Source organism: Lissotriton helveticus, chromosome 1_1 (assembly GCF_964261635.1).
Source record: "Lissotriton helveticus chromosome 1_1, aLisHel1.1, whole genome shotgun sequence".
Taxonomy (NCBI): Eukaryota; Metazoa; Chordata; class Amphibia; order Caudata; family Salamandridae; genus Lissotriton; species Lissotriton helveticus.
The window spans coordinates 217,480,872-217,495,470 of NC_136057.1; the positions used below are offsets into that span (position 1 = coordinate 217,480,872).

The window sequence follows — 14,599 nt, forward strand, 5'->3', positions numbered from 1 at the left end:
TACTGTTTCAATTAGTTATAAAATAAGAGGAGGGATAAAATTAACCAAGCTGGTGTTTGAACACAAAGCCTTTGAATGCTTTTGCTACATTCGTCTAGGACTCCAAGCCGCTATCCATTGCACTAGAGATCCGACCTGATTCAACACGGTGATCAGAGATTCACAAATAAAAAGATGACCTATCAGCTGTTGACCAACTTTATCAAGTTAATCGGACACTACCTTACATTTTGAACATTGAATTGGGTAAAAGATAATCAACAAACTACATGATACAGTTTGGGTACGTCTTCTTAACCCTTGTCAAAGAATGTAGAAGACAGATGGGTATGTAATGACTTGATTAAGACTTTTTTGAAACATCTCTAATAGGACTCCCCATTCATTGGATCCTGAAAAGAGTATGCAATTGATATACCTTTTCTTTAACCAAGCCGCCTGAACAGGGACTTGAACCCTGGGCCCTCAGATTAAAAGTCTGATGCTCTCCCGACTGAGCTATCCAGGCTCGGAGAGGTCGCTCCACAAAATGACCTTATCAACATTTGGAAGTGTCCCAACTATCACTACGTTTCTTAAGATGGTTGCCGGTATTAAGTACTGAATACGCGGAATATAATAATGAATTGGTACTTCAAGCATTTGAAATCTCTTCAGTAAATTTAACCTTATTGTAAGTCCTGAAATTGCTACTATCTCAATTTTTTTTGCTGACTTAGAATTCATATGTTTTTATTGACATTGTAAAATTAAGGAAGGGCCCAAAATCTTACTTCTGAGTAAATTAAATTTTCATAAGTACAGCTGCCAATTTCCTCTTCTGCAAAGATTGCGTAACTTGAATAGTATCTATTTAAAATAGACTTCCTTTCACTGCCCTTTTTGGTGAAGCAGAAGCATGCATGCACTGTTTATTACTCTTTTAAACAGTTATGAAATAAATAGGGATAAAACTGACTCTGGTGGGATTCGAACCCACAACCTTTGAATATCTGTTTTACATTCACCTAGAAGTCCAATGCGCTATCCATTGCGCCACAGAGCCAATACGCTCTGATGAGGTGCAGAGATATTCTGAAATGAAATAATGTTGATCAGCTTTATAAAGTTCATTTGATACTATAACCATGGATTTATTTTGAATATTGAATTGGGGAAATTATATTCACCGTCTCAAGTTACATGATACCTTAGGCAAATCTACGTACGACTTAAGTTTAGTCAAATGGCACATGATATATGAGGCAGATGTGCATTTAACAACTCCATGAAAGACGTTTTTGCAATTTTAGTAATGGAATATCTTATTCGTCATGCAGGGGAACACAAAAAGAGCATCCAATTAGAGTAATTTTTCTTTAAAGGAAGCACCCGCCTGAACAGGGACTTGAACCCTGGACCCTCAGATTAAAAGTCTGATGCTCTACCGACTGAGCTATCCAGGCTCTGCTATACTCTGTCTTAAAATCAGCTAAACAAATGTGGACGTACACTGACCTACACTCTGTGTATTAATATGGTTACATATATTAGCAATCAAATTTGTAGAGTTTAATAACAAATTGATGTTTTAACCCCTTCCATGCTCATGACGAGCTCAGCTCGTCGTGCAGTACACTTGTCGTGTGCTTATGACGAGCTGAGCTCGTCATGAACAATGGATTTACAGATCATTCAACACAGGAGGAAAATCTCCTGTAGCATTGAAGGTGTTAAGCATTTGAAATTTCAGCAGCACACGTAATCCATTTTAAATCCTGAAATTTGGACTATCTCATTTTCGGCTGACTTAGAAATCATGTGTCTAAAATGACATTGTGAAATCAATAAAGTGCCAAATACTATTACTACCTACTAAATTACATTTTCAGCAGTATCTTTGGGAATTTCCTCTTGGGCATAGATTATGCAATGTTTTCAAAGCAAACAGTCTCTGTTTAAGTAGACTTTCTTTCACTGCCATGTTGGTAAATGTTTCTGGTGATGCAGACGCAGGCATTGCTTGTTACTGTTTCAATTAGTTATAAAATAAGAGGAGGGATAAAATTGACCCAGCTGGTGTTTGAACACAAAGCCTTTGAATGCTTTTGCTACATTCGTCTAGGACTCCAAGCCGCTATCCATTGCACTAGAGATCCGACCTGATTCAACACGGTGATCAGAGATTCACAAATAAAAAGATGACCTATCAGCTGTTGACCAACTTTATCAAGTTAATCGGACACTACCTTACATTTTGAACATTGAATTGGGTAAAAGATAATCAACAAACTACATGATACAGTTTGGGTAAGTCTTCTTAACCCTTGTCAAAGAATGTAGAAGACAGATGGGTATGTAATGACTTGATTAAGACTTTTTTGAAACATCTCTAATAGGACTCCCCATTCATTGGATCCTGAAAAGAGTATGCAATTGATATACCTTTTCTTATCAGGAGGTATCTGTATTCCTCCTGAGGCACAGCCGTGAGAGTGTTCTTTGTGTTCATGCTTGTGTTTTAAATTGCTGAAATTGTACTTTTTTAACTGCACGCTCCCCCTGTTTCCTGCACACGATTACTGTGTGAAGGCACCTGTCCCTGGCGAAAACGAGCGCTGGGAAGGCTACAGTTTAGATCTTGTGGATAGCCCACTTCCCCCCGCCCGGAGCAGGACACGCCCACTCCGAGGCCACGCCCCCTAGTAGAACGCATTTATAGCGCGCTGAGTCGCGAGTGCGCTGGTATCTGTATTCCTCCTGAGGCACAGCCGGGAGAGTGTTCTTTGTGTTCATGCTTGTGTTTTAAATTGCTGAAATTGTACTTTTTTAACTGCACGCTCCCCCTGTTTCCTGCACACGATTACTGTGTGAAGGCACCTGTCCCTGGCGAAAACGAGCGCTGGGAAGGCTACAGTTTAGATCTTGTGGATAGCCCACTTCCCCCCGCCCGGAGCAGGACACGCCCACTCCGAGGCCACGCCCCCTAGCAGAACGCATTTATAGCGCGCTGAGTCGCGAGTGCGCTGGTATCTGTATTCCTCCTGAGGCACAGCCGGGAGAGTGTTCTTTGTGTTCATGCTTGTGTTTTAAATTGCTGAAATTGTACTTTTTTAACTGCACGCTCCCCCTGTTTCCTGCACACGATTACTGTGTGAAGGCACCTGTCCCTGGCGAAAACGAGCGCAGGGAAGGCTACAGTTTAGATCTTGTGGATAGCCCACTTCCCCCCGCCCGGAGCAGGACACGCCCACTCCGAGGCCACGCCCCCTAGCAGAACGCATTTATAGCGCGCTGAGTCGCGAGTGCGCTGGTATCTGTATTCCTCCTGAGGCACAGCCGGGAGAGTGTTCTTTGTGTTCATGCTTGTGTTTTAAATTGCTGAAATTGTACTTTTTTAACTGCACGCTCCCCCTGTTTCCTGCACACGATTACTGTGTGAAGGCACCTGTCCCTGGCGAAAACGAGCGCTGGGAAGGCTACAGTTTAGATCTTGTGGATAGCCCACTTCCCCCCGCCCGGAGCAGGACACGCCCACTCCGAGGCCACGCCCCCTAGTAGAACGCATTTATAGCGCGCTGAGTCGCGAGTGCGCTGGTATCTGTATTCCTCCTGAGGCACAGCCGGGAGAGTGTTCTTTGTGTTCATGCTTGTGTTTTAAATTGCTGAAATTGTACTTTTTTAACTGCACGCTCCCCCTGTTTCCTGCACACGATTACTGTGTGAAGGCACCTGTCCCTGGCGAAAACGAGCGCTGGGAAGGCTACAGTTTAGATCTTGTGGATAGCCCACTTCCCCCCGCCCGGAGCAGGACACGCCCACTCCGAGGCCACGCCCCCTAGCAGAACGCATTTATAGCGCGCTGAGTCGCGAGTGCGCTGGTATCTGTATTCCTCCTGAGGCACAGCCGGGAGAGTGTTCTTTGTGTTCATGCTTGTGTTTTAAATTGCTGAAATTGTACTTTTTTAACTGCACGCTCCCCCTGTTTCCTGCACACGATTACTGTGTGAAGGCACCTGTCCCTGGCGAAAACGAGCGCTGGGAAGGCTACAGTTTAGATCTTGTGGATAGCCCACTTCCCCCCGCCCGGAGCAGGACACGCCCACTCCGAGGCCACGCCCCCTAGCAGAACGCATTTATAGCGCGCTGAGTCGCGAGTGCGCTGGTATCTGTATTCCTCCTGAGGCACAGCCGGGAGAGTGTTCTTTGTGTTCATGCTTGTGTTTTAAATTGCTGAAATTGTACTTTTTTAACTGCACGCTCCCCCTGTTTCCTGCACACGATTACTGTGTGAAGGCACCTGTCCCTGGCGAAAACGAGCGCTGGGAAGGCTACAGTTTAGATCTTGTGGATAGCCCACTTCCCCCCGCCCGGAGCAGGACACGCCCACTCCGAGGCCACGCCCCTTAGTATCCTCAGCCCATAAGAATGTGCATGTACAGGAAGTGCAGCGGACGAGCGCAGCGGGCGCGACGATTGCGCGCCGAAGGCGCGCATAAGGCAAGCTCGTCTGCGCTCGTCCGCGCCGAGACCGGGCCGCGGGCCACTCCCCTTACCCCACAGTTGCCAGCTTATATACACTACTCGCCAACCAGCCTATATAAATTCAGGCCTCCGGTTAACTCATGCCCTAGACACTCCTTCCAAGCCATGAACCTTCCTCTAATTTGTCCTATCTGCTCCGCGCCTCTCAAACCTAACCCTAACCCGAACTTTACTGCCGCACAGGAATTTAAAATGCTCCTGCTAAATTGCCGCTCGCTGCCCAAGCACAGCACAGAAATGGCCATATTGATAGAAGAGCACACTCCGGACCTTATGTTCCTCACGGAAACTTGGCTTACTACTGATTCCAACCCAGCGATAGTCGAGTCCCTCCCCACCGGCTATCAAATATTACGGCAAGACCGGCCTAAAGGGAGAGGAGGTGGCCTTGCGATTATTCACAAGGACCAATACCTGTGTCGTTCCTCTCCGGAGACCATCTCGGACTGCGAAAGCATGGGCTTCAACATCAACCTCTCGCCCAACATTTGCCTCTCAGGCACTCTTATTTACCGCCCGCCCGGTCCCCCGAATCAGTTTCTTCTATCCGTGCCATCGAATGTGGCCAGTAGAGTCAGCACCTCTTCGAACTATACTGTGCTGGGTGACCTGAATCTACACTTTGATTCTCCCTCAGACCATTCAGCTGCTATCTTATCAGACGACCTAGCAGCTCTACAACTCACTCAACGCGTCCCTTCTCCCACCCATGAAAAAGGTCATTTATTAGACCCAATTTTCTCAAACTGTTCAGAGATTACAGTGGACCCAGGCATCACTCTTCCATGGACGGATCATTTTCTAATCCCCTTCAAATGGACCACACCTAAAGTCGTCCCTCCGGCTCCTACCACCAAACTCAGGCGGGCCTGGACGCGCCTCGAGGTTGATAAATGGTGCACAAAAATGGCTAGCTCACAACCAGAAATTCAGGATGACCCCGCCCTAGCAAACCAGGCATACACCAACTGGATCTCCCAAAACCTTGACTCTCTTCTCCCAATGAGCAACACTGTTCTGAAGCGGCCTCAAAAAACCGCCCCATGGTACACCCAGTCCCTCAGAGAAAAAAAGCGTCTCTGTAGAAGGGCCGAAAGACGCTGGCGCTTAGACAAATCAGCGGTTAACAAAACCCGGTATCGTGAAACTATCAACGAGTATAAAGCCCAAATAAAAGCAGCCCAGTCGACTTACTTTGCCGAGAAAATCCTGAATGCTAGATCCAAACCCAAAGAGATCTTTCAGATTATTAAAAAACTAACGAATCCCTCCCCAGCGGTGCATGTCGAGAAATCTGTCTCTCAGTGTGATGACATCGCCGAATTCTTCCACCAGAAAATAAACAAAATCTATTCAGCCTTTTCCCCTTCAAACATTGACCTGTCCACTCAACCTAATAACCCCTCTAGTCTGCCGCACTCCCTTCCCCCTTATAGTTTAACTCATTTTCCCCCACTAGACCTCGCCACTTTAGAATCACTGGCCCTCAGTATTAAATCAGGCTCCCCATCTGATCCTGCCCCTCCTGACATCTTAATGGCAGCATCTCACATTATCCTGCCCGTCATCAGAGAGGTACTAAACTCTTCCATCTCTTCGGGCACTGTTCCATCGGCATGGAAGCAGGCCATGGTCAGGTCTCTGATCAAGAAACCCAATCTGGACCCGTCTGATCTGGCGAACTATCGCCCCATCTCTCTGCTCCCTTGGCTGAGCAAGGTTCTGGAGAAACATGTGAACCAACAGCTGGTATCCTATTTAGAGGACTACCAAATACTTGATCCCACTCAGACGGGTTTCAGACCACAGCACGGGACAGAGACCGCCCTCCTCATGGTCGTAGAGGAAGCGAGAAAAATCTTGGATCAGGGAGGATCAGTGGCAGTGATCCTCCTTGATCTAAGCGCGGCCTTCGACACAGTGTGCCATGACACCTTATTAAGTCGCCTGTCTAGTGTGGGGATTAAGAGTGGAGCCTGGGCATGGTTTGAGTCCTTTCTGAGGAACAGGTCTTTCAGGGTTTTTGACGGCGACTCAGTCTCCTCCAGTAGACCGCTAAACTGTGGAGTTCCTCAGGGCTCGTCTCTGAGCCCTGCTCTGTTCAACCTATACATGAGGCCACTGGCCAATGTCGTCCGCCCTTTGGGAGTTAATATCATCTCATATGCGGACGATACACAGCTGGTGGTCTCACTGGCGCAGGAGCCATCTCGTACTGCGCCAGGCGGGCTCAGAGAATGCCTGGAGGAAGTGAGGAGCTGGATGACGTCATCATCCCTGAAATTGAACGGAGGAAAAACTGAGCTAATGCTCCTAGGACCCTCAGAACCGGCACTGCCCCCTTCCCTGTGGCCCCCAAGCCTAGGACCGCCGCCAACCCCAAAAAATTCCATCAAAAGCCTTGGGGTATGGATGGATAGCTCACTTTCCTTCAACACCCAAGCCACCAAACTCTCAGCCAAATGCTTTTCCATTCTAAGAGTGCTAAATAAGATCTTCCCTATCCTCCCCCTGGAAGCCAAACAGGCGGCCATTCAGGGACTCATCCACTCCCGGCTTGATTTTAATAACGCACTCTACCTAGGTGCACCTTAATATACCCTGCGAAGGCTGCAAACTGCTCAAAACAGCGCAGCCCGCCTTCTACTTAACATCCCACACAGACACTCAGTTAGGACCGGGTTAATAAGCCTTCATTGGTTACCGGTCCGGCAAAGGGTTCTGTTCAAGGCGCTGTGTATAGCCCATCAAGCCTTTTGGGACAAGGGTCCTATCATCACCCGTAACTTGATCACTCATTACATCCCAAATCGGAATCTCCGTTCTAGTCGGACCCTCTTGGCAGTGGTTCCAAGAATAAAGAGATCCAGAACTGGCGGAAGGACGTTTACGTACAACGCAGCTAAGGCCTGGAATGCTCTACCTTTCCATCTTAGAGCCACCCAGAGCCTTACTATGTTCCGAAAACAACTGAAGACCCATCTCTTCACAGCTGCCTGCTAATCCGCTATCTCTTTCTCCCCCTCCTGTGCCCTGTAGGTTCACGTTTCCCTAGCGCTTGGACGCCCTCGGGCATCAACCGCGCTCTACAAATCCCCAAGTTTACAAGTTTACAAGTTTGCTTTAACCAAGCCGCCTGAACAGGGACTTGAACCCTGGGCCCTCAGATTAAAAGTCTGATGCTCTCCCGACTGAGCTACCAAGGCTCGGACAGGTCACTCCACAAAATGACCTTATCAACATTTGGAAGTGTCCCAACTATCACTACGTTTCTTAAGATGGTTGCCGGTATTAAGTACTGAATACGCGGAATATAATAATGAATTGGTACTTCAAGCATTTGAAATCTCTTCAGTAAATTTAACCTTATTGTAAGTCCTGAAATTGCTACTATCTCATTTTTTTTGCTAACTTAGAATTCATATGTTTTTATTGACATTGTAAAATTAAGGAAGGGCCCAAAATCTTACTTCTGAGTAAATTACATTTTCATAAGTACAGCTGCCAATTTCCTCTTCTGCAAAGATTGCGTAACTTGAATAGTATCTATTTAAAATAGACTTCCTTTCACTGCCCTTTTTGGTGAAGCAGAAGCATGCATGCACTGTTTATTACTCTTTTAAACAGTTATGAAATAAATAGGGATAAAACTGACTCTGGTGGGATTCGAACCCACAACCTTTGAATATCTTTTTTACATTCACCTAGAAGTCCAATGCGCTATCCATTGCGCCACAGAGCCAATACGCTCTGATGAGGTGCAGAGATATTCTGAAATGAAATAATGTTGATCAGCTTTATAAAGTTCATTTGATACTATAACCATGGATTTATTTTGAATATTGAATTGGGGAAATTATATTCACCGTCTCAAGTTACATGATACCTTAGGTAAATCTACGTACGACTTAAGTTTAGTCAAATGGCACATGATATATGAGGCAGATGTGCATTTCACAACTCCATGAAAGACGTTTTTGCAATTTTAGTAATGGAATATCTTATTCGTCATGCAGGGGAACACAAAAAGAGCATCCAATTAGAGTAATTTTTCTTTAAAGGAAGCACCCGCCTGAACAGGGACTTGAACCCTGGTTCCTCAGATTAAAAGTCTGATGCTCTACCGACTGAGCTATCCAGGCTCTGCTATACTCTGTCTTAAAAACAGCTAAACAAATGTGGACGTACACTGACCTACACTCTGTGTATTAATATGGTTACATACATTAGCAATCAAATTTGTAGAGTTTAATAACAAATTGATGTTTTAACCCCTTCCATGCTCATGACGAGCTCAGCTCGTCGTGCAGTACACTTGTCGTGTGCTTATGATGAGCTGAGCTCGTCATGAACAATGGATTTACAGATCATTCAGCACAGGAGGAAAATCTCCTGTAGCATTGAAGGTGTTAAGCATTTGAAATTTCAGCAGCACACGTAATCCATTTTAAATCCTGAAATTTGTACTATCTCATTTTCGGCTGACTTAGAAATCATGTGTCTAAAATGACATTGTGAAATCAATAAAGTGCCAAATACTATTACTAACTACTAAATTACATACATTTTCAGCAGTATCTTTAGGAATTTCCTCTTGGGCATAGATTATGCAATGTTTTCAAAGCAAACAGTCTCTGTTTAAGTAGACTTTCTTTCACTGCCATTTTGGTAAATGTTTCTGGTGATGCAGACGCAGGCATTGCTTGTTACTGTTTCAATTAGTTATAAAATAAGAGGAGGGATAAAATTGACCCAGCTGGTGTTTGAACACAAAGCCTTTGAATGCTTTTGCTACATTCGTCTAGGACTCCAAGCCGCTATCCATTGCAATAGAGATCCGACCTGATTCAACACGGTGATCAGAGATTCACAAATAAAAAGATGACCTATCAGCTGTTGACCAACTTTATCAAGTTAATCGGACACTACCTTACATTTTGAACATTGAATTGGGTAAAAGATAATCAACAAACTACATGATACAGTTTGGGTAAGTCTTCTTAACCCTTGTCAAAGAATGTAGAAGACAGATGGGTATGTAATGACTTGATTAAGACTTTTTTGAAACATCTCTAATAGGACTCCCCATTCATTGGATCCTGAAAAGAGTATGCAATTGATATACCTTTTCTTTAACCAAGCCGCCTGAACAGGGACTTGAACCCTGGGCCCTCAGATTAAAAGTCTGATGCTCTCCCGACTGAGCTATCCAGGCTCGGAGAGGTCGCTCCACAAAGTGACCTTATCAACATTTGGAAGTGTCCCAACTATCACTACGTTTCTTAAGATGGTTGCCGGTATTAAGTACTGAATACGCGGAATATAATAATGAATTGGTACTTCAAGCATTTGAAATCTCTTCAGTAAATTTAACCTTATTGTAAGTCCTGAAATTGCTACTATCTCAATTTTTTTTGCTGACTTAGAATTCATATGTTTTTATTGACATTGTAAAATTAAGGAAGGGCCCAAAATCTTACTTCTGAGTAAATTAAATTTTCATAAGTACAGCTGCCAATTTCCTCTTCTGCAAAGATTGCGTAACTTGAATAGTATCTATTTAAAATAGACTTCCTTTCACTGCCCTTTTTGGTGAAGCAGAAGCATGCATGCACTGTTTATTACTCTTTTAAACAGTTATGAAATAAATAGGGATAAAACTGACTCTGGTGGGATTCGAACCCACAACCTTTGAATATCTTTTTTACATTCACCTAGAAGTCCAATGCGCTATCCATTGCGCCACAGAGCCAATACGCTCTGATGAGGTGCAGAGATATTCTGAAATGAAATAATGTTGATCAGCTTTATAAAGTTCATTTGATGCTATAACCATGGATTTATTTTGAATATTGAATTGGGGAAATTATATTCACCGTCTCAAGTTACATGATACCTTAGGCAAATCTACGTACGACTTAAGTTTAGTCAAATGGCACATGATATATGAGGCAGATGTGCATTTAACAACTCCATGAAAGACGTTTTTGCAATTTTAGTAATGGAATATCTTATTCGTCATGCAGGGGAACACAAAAAGAGCATCCAATTAGAGTAATTTTTCTTTAAAGGAAGCACCCGCCTGAACAGGGACTTGAACCCTGGACCCTCAGATTAAAAGTCTGATGCTCTACCGACTGAGCTATCCAGGCTCTGCTATACTCTGTCTTAAAATCAGCTAAACAAATGTGGACGTACACTGACCTACACTCTGTGTATTAATATGGTTACATATATTAGCAATCAAATTTGTAGAGTTTAATAACAAATTGATGTTTTAACCCCTTCCATGCTCATGACGAGCTCAGCTCGTCGTGCAGTACACTTGTCGTGTGCTTATGACGAGCTGAGCTCGTCATGAACAATGGATTTACAGATCATTCAGCACAGGAGGAAAATCTCCTGTAGCATTGAAGGTGTTAAGCATTTGAAATTTCAGCAGCACACGTAATCCATTTTAAATCCTGAAATTTGGACTATCTCATTTTCGGCTGACTTAGAAATCATGTGTCTAAAATGACATTGTGAAATCAATAAAGTGCCAAATACTATTACTAACTACTAAATTACATACATTTTCAGCAGTATCTTTAGGAATTTCCTCTTGGGCATAGATTATGCAATGTTTTCAAAGCAAACAGTCTCTGTTTAAGTAGACTTTCTTTCACTGCCATTTTGGTCAATGTTTCTGGTGATGCAGACGCAGGCATTGCTTGTTACTGTTTCAATTAGTTATAAAATAAGAGGAGGGATAAAATTGACCCAGCTGGTGTTTGAACACAAAGCCTTTGAATGCTTTTGCTACATTCGTCTAGGACTCCAAGCCGCTATCCATTGCAATAGAGATCCGACCTGATTCAACACGGTGATCAGAGATTCACAAATAAAAAGATGACCTATCAGCTGTTGACCAACTTTATCAAGTTAATCGGACACTACCTTACATTTTGAACATTGAATTGGGTAAAAGATAATCAACAAACTACATGATACAGTTTGGGTAAGTCTTCTTAACCCTTGTCAAAGAATGTAGAAGACAGATGGGTATGTAATGACTTGATTAAGACTTTTTTGAAACATCTCTAATAGGACTCCCCATTCATTGGATCCTGAAAAGAGTATGCAATTGATATACCTTTTCTTTAACCAAGCCGCCTGAACAGGGACTTGAACCCTGGGCCCTCAGATTAAAAGTCTGATGCTCTCCCGACTGAGCTATCCAGGCTCGGAGAGGTCGCTCCACAAAGTGACCTTATCAACATTTGGAAGTGTCCCAACTATCACTACGTTTCTTAAGATGGTTGCCGGTATTAAGTACTGAATACGCGGAATATAATAATGAATTGGTACTTCAAGCATTTGAAATCTCTTCAGTAAATTTAACCTTATTGTAAGTCCTGAAATTGCTACTATCTCAATTTTTTTTGCTGACTTAGAATTCATATGTTTTTATTGACATTGTAAAATTAAGGAAGGGCCCAAAATCTTACTTCTGAGTAAATTAAATTTTCATAAGTACAGCTGCCAATTTCCTCTTCTGCAAAGATTGCGTAACTTGAATAGTATCTATTTAAAATAGACTTCCTTTCACTGCCCTTTTTGGTGAAGCAGAAGCATGCATGCACTGTTTATTACTCTTTTAAACAGTTATGAAATAAATAGGGATAAAACTGACTCTGGTGGGATTCGAACCCACAACCTTTGAATATCTTTTTTACATTCACCTAGAAGTCCAATACGCTATCCATTGCGCCACAGAGCCAATACGCTCTGATGAGGTGCAGAGATATTCTGAAATGAAATAATGTTGATCAGCTTTATAAAGTTCATTTGATACTATAACCATGGATTTATTTTGAATATTGAATTGGGGAAATTATATTCACCGTCTCAAGTTACATGATACCTTAGGCAAATCTACGTACGACTTAAGTTTAGTCAAATGGCACATGATATATGAGGCAGATGTGCATTTAACAACTCCATGAAAGACGTTTTTGCAATTTTAGTAATGGAATATCTTATTCGTCATGCAGGGGAACACAAAAAGAGCATCCAATTAGAGTAATTTTTCTTTAAAGGAAGCACCCGCCTGAACAGGGACTTGAACCCTGGACCCTCAGATTAAAAGTCTGATGCTCTACCGACTGAGCTATCCAGGCTCTGCTATACTCTGTCTTAAAATCAGCTAAACAAATGTGGACGTACACTGACCTACACTCTGTGTATTAATATGGTTACATATATTAGCAATCAAATTTGTAGAGTTTAATAACAAATTGATGTTTTAACCCCTTCCATGCTCATGACGAGCTCAGCTCGTCGTGCAGTACACTTGTCGTGTGCTTATGACGAGCTGAGCTCGTCATGAACAATGGATTTACAGATCATTCAGCACAGGAGGAAAATCTCCTGTAGCATTGAAGGTGTTAAGCATTTGAAATTTCAGCAGCACACGTAATCCATTTTAAATCCTGAAATTTGGACTATCTCATTTTCGGCTGACTTAGAAATCATGTGTCTAAAATGACATTGTGAAATCAATAAAGTGCCAAATACTATTACTACCTACTAAATTACATTTTCAGCAGTATCTTTGGGAATTTCCTCTTGGGCATAGATTATGCAATGTTTTCAAAGCAAACAGTCTCTTTTTAAGTAGACTTTCTTTCACTGCCATGTTGGTAAATGTTTCTGGTGATGCAGACGCAGGCATTGCTTGTTACTGTTTCAATTAGTTATAAAATAAGAGGAGGGATAAAATTGACCCAGCTGGTGTTTGAACACAAAGCCTTTGAATGCTTTTGCTACATTCGTCTAGGACTCCAAGCCGCTATCCATTGCACTAGAGATCCGACCTGATTCAACACGGTGATCAGAGATTCACAAATAAAAAGATGACCTATCAGCTGTTGACCAACTTTATCAAGTTAATCGGACACTACCTTACATTTTGAACATTGAATTGGGTAAAAGATAATCAACAAACTACATGATACAGTTTGGGTAAGTCTTCTTAACCCTTGTCAAAGAATGTAGAAGACAGATGGGTATGTAATGACTTGATTAAGACTTTTTTGAAACATCTCTAATAGGACTCCCCATTCATTGGATCCTGAAAAGAGTATGCAATTGATATACCTTTTCTTTAACCAAGCCGCCTGAACAGGGACTTGAACCCTGGGCCCTCAGATTAAAAGTCTGATGCTCTCCCGACTGAGCTACCCAGGCTCAGACAGGTCACTCCACAAAATGACCTTATCAACATTTGGAAGTGTCCCAACTATCACTACGTTTCTTAAGATGGTTGCCGGTATTAAGTACTGAATACGCGGAATATAATAATGAATTGGTACTTCAAGCATTTGAAATCTCTTCAGTAAATTTAACCTTATTGTAAGTCCTGAAATTGCTACTATCTCATTTTTTTTGCTGACTTAGAATTCATATGTTTTTATTGACATTGTAAAATTAAGGAAGGGCCCAAAATCTTACTTCTGAGTAAATTACATTTTCATAAGTACAGCTGCCAATTTCCTCTTCTGCAAAGATTGCGTAACTTGAATAGTATCTATTTAAAATAGACTTCCTTTCACTGCCCTTTTTGGTGAAGCAGAAGCATGCATGCACTGTTTATTACTCTTTTAAACAGTTATGAAATAAATAGGGATAAAACTGACTCTGGTGGGATTCGAACCCACAACCTTTGAATATCTTTTTTACATTCACCTAGAAGTCCAATGCGCTATCCATTGCGCCACAGAGCCAATACGCTCTGATGAGGTGCAGAGATATTCTGAAATGAAATAATGTTGATCAGCTTTATAAAGTTCATTTGATACTATAACCATGGATTTATTTTGAATATTGAATTGGGGAAATTATATTCACCGTCTCAAGTTACATGATACCTTAGGTAAATCTACGTACGACTTAAGTTTAGTCAAATGGCACATGATATATGAGGCAGATGTGCATTTCACAACTCCATGAAAGACGTTTTTGCAATTTTAGTAATGGAATATCTTATTCGTCATGCAGGGGAACACAAAAAGAGCATCCAATTAGAGTAATT

At 42.5% G+C, this 14,599-nt stretch overlaps 12 non-coding genes across 12 annotated transcripts; all 12 read right to left on the minus strand.

Moving 5' to 3' along the window:
* Window positions 1-435: 435 nt before the first annotated feature.
* On the minus strand, window positions 436-508 carry TRNAK-UUU (transfer RNA lysine (anticodon UUU)). The gene has a single exon. It is a non-coding gene; the product is annotated as a tRNA-Lys (tRNA).
* A 446-nt stretch (window positions 509-954) lies between these two features.
* Window positions 955-1,045, minus strand: TRNAR-UCU (transfer RNA arginine (anticodon UCU)). The gene is given in 2 exon segments: window positions 955-990; window positions 1,009-1,045. It is a non-coding gene; the product is annotated as a tRNA-Arg (tRNA).
* A 327-nt stretch (window positions 1,046-1,372) lies between these two features.
* TRNAK-UUU (transfer RNA lysine (anticodon UUU)) lies at window positions 1,373-1,445 on the minus strand. The gene has a single exon. It is a non-coding gene; the product is annotated as a tRNA-Lys (tRNA).
* Window positions 1,446-8,175: 6,730 nt separating this feature from the next.
* On the minus strand, window positions 8,176-8,266 carry TRNAR-UCU (transfer RNA arginine (anticodon UCU)). The gene is given in 2 exon segments: window positions 8,176-8,211; window positions 8,230-8,266. It is a non-coding gene; the product is annotated as a tRNA-Arg (tRNA).
* Window positions 8,267-8,593: 327 nt separating this feature from the next.
* Window positions 8,594-8,666, minus strand: TRNAK-UUU (transfer RNA lysine (anticodon UUU)). Its single transcript has one exon. It is a non-coding gene; the product is annotated as a tRNA-Lys (tRNA).
* A 1,000-nt stretch (window positions 8,667-9,666) lies between these two features.
* On the minus strand, window positions 9,667-9,739 carry TRNAK-UUU (transfer RNA lysine (anticodon UUU)). The gene has a single exon. It is a non-coding gene; the product is annotated as a tRNA-Lys (tRNA).
* Window positions 9,740-10,185: 446 nt separating this feature from the next.
* Window positions 10,186-10,276, minus strand: TRNAR-UCU (transfer RNA arginine (anticodon UCU)). The gene is given in 2 exon segments: window positions 10,186-10,221; window positions 10,240-10,276. It is a non-coding gene; the product is annotated as a tRNA-Arg (tRNA).
* A 327-nt stretch (window positions 10,277-10,603) lies between these two features.
* Window positions 10,604-10,676, minus strand: TRNAK-UUU (transfer RNA lysine (anticodon UUU)). The gene has a single exon. It is a non-coding gene; the product is annotated as a tRNA-Lys (tRNA).
* Window positions 10,677-11,676: 1,000 nt separating this feature from the next.
* On the minus strand, window positions 11,677-11,749 carry TRNAK-UUU (transfer RNA lysine (anticodon UUU)). Its single transcript has one exon. It is a non-coding gene; the product is annotated as a tRNA-Lys (tRNA).
* Window positions 11,750-12,195: 446 nt separating this feature from the next.
* TRNAR-UCU (transfer RNA arginine (anticodon UCU)) lies at window positions 12,196-12,286 on the minus strand. Its single transcript is given in 2 exon segments — window positions 12,196-12,231; window positions 12,250-12,286. It is a non-coding gene; the product is annotated as a tRNA-Arg (tRNA).
* A 327-nt stretch (window positions 12,287-12,613) lies between these two features.
* Window positions 12,614-12,686, minus strand: TRNAK-UUU (transfer RNA lysine (anticodon UUU)). The gene has a single exon. It is a non-coding gene; the product is annotated as a tRNA-Lys (tRNA).
* A 1,514-nt stretch (window positions 12,687-14,200) lies between these two features.
* Window positions 14,201-14,291, minus strand: TRNAR-UCU (transfer RNA arginine (anticodon UCU)). The gene is given in 2 exon segments: window positions 14,201-14,236; window positions 14,255-14,291. It is a non-coding gene; the product is annotated as a tRNA-Arg (tRNA).
* Between the last annotated feature and the right edge of the window lie 308 nt (window positions 14,292-14,599).